Raw genomic sequence first — 1,647 nt, 5'->3', positions numbered from 1 at the left:
GCAACTCTGCATTAAACCAAGGAGCAAGCTTTCTATTTTTAACGGTTTCCTTTTTCAAAGGAGCTGCGTTGTCTAAGGCAGAGAACTAGCAACCCCATCAACAAAATCATCAACCTTTGAAGGGGAATAAACTAACAAACACATTAGGTGTTCAAAACAGGCAGCCTGTCCTTCAGACCAGGATCCAATCAAAGAATGATGGGCATGAATTCACAGAGAATGAAATATTTCTAGGAAGAGGATTATCAGAGCGCATCTAGATGTCCTTTCTATTCTGAAAGTTCTCAGCGCTACCGTTTCACCTCCTAATCCGTCCCAGACATCCAGACCTGATCCGTCCTCATTAGCAGCCTACAGACTTCTTTAACACAACTGGATTATATTAGGGAGAGAACATTGATGGCTGATAACAGCATCATAGAAAACACCTGCAGTCAGACAGACACTGAGTATTTACTGGAAGAGGAGGAACCCATGAGACGATGAACAGGTCCTCCCTGATAGAACGATTCTAGACTCCATCTCCACCTGCTGACAGGCGATTTCACCTAAACAGATACAATGATCACCACCATTCCACATATACTAGTTAACCCAGATAATGTTATCTTGGTCACAGGCTATGGCAAGCCGTGATGATATAAGTTTGACTGAATATGTATGTAATGCTTAGAAACTAGTCCATGTATTTGTTATTTCAAGGCTGGACTATTGTAATTCTTTACTATCAGGAAGTAGAATGGGAGGCAGATCTTTTAGTTATCAGGCTCCTCTCCTGTGGAACCAACTACCAGTTTTAGTCCGTGAGGCAGACACCCTGTCTACTTTTAAGGCTAGGCTTAAAACTGGTCTCAGATCTGCTTTCCCGAGGCCATTCTACATCCATTGAGGACGACCTTGGGCATCCTGGTTGGAGTAAAACTCACATCCATGCCCACCTGCCTGTCTGGTCTCCAAGCAGTGGCTGCAGTCAGGAGGCTTATTGTAGCTCGGGCAGATCCCTGGAAGACTTTCAGACCAAATGATTTATTTCTGATCCTCGTCTCAACTTCTTAAAAACACCTGAAAAAATACACAGCTTCAAAAACCATGAGTCGATCACTAGTTGCTCTATCGGATATTTTTTCTTCTTTTTTTGTGGTATTTGTCACAACTGACTCTCCTTTGTCGGTGTACTCAGGATAACACAGGCCTGAAATTACATGTTCATATTTCTGTTTTTTTTTGTAACCCTACTGGCATTTGTTATTCTCTGTGTGTTTTCTGATGTGTGCCAGACGGTGGCAGGCCTAGTGACCAGGGCTCCGTTATCATGAAGCAGGTTTAACAAACTCAGATTCAAATCCTTAATTCTAAATTGATCTAGCCTAAAGTCGAGAACTATGAGTGATCGGGATTGTAAAAGCTGCTATCAATCACTTAAATCAACTTTAACTAGGTCCACTAGTCTATTAACCTAAACCAATATGCATGGTCTGGTTGTTACATGTCAGATATGTCGGTCATTGACCTTAACCAAGGAACCTTCCAGTAGAACTGCAGTCAGTCCCTGGACTGGCATGGCTATCACTGCCCCTACATAGTTAGCATGGCTATCACTGCCCCTACATAGTTAGCATGGCTATCACTGCCCCTACATAGTTAGCA

Source organism: Cyprinodon variegatus, unplaced genomic scaffold (assembly GCF_000732505.1).
Source record: "Cyprinodon variegatus isolate N-32 unplaced genomic scaffold, C_variegatus-1.0 Scaffold793, whole genome shotgun sequence".
In the NCBI taxonomy this organism is placed as follows: domain Eukaryota; kingdom Metazoa; phylum Chordata; class Actinopteri; order Cyprinodontiformes; family Cyprinodontidae; genus Cyprinodon; species Cyprinodon variegatus.
This window is presented reverse-complemented; position numbering follows the sequence as displayed.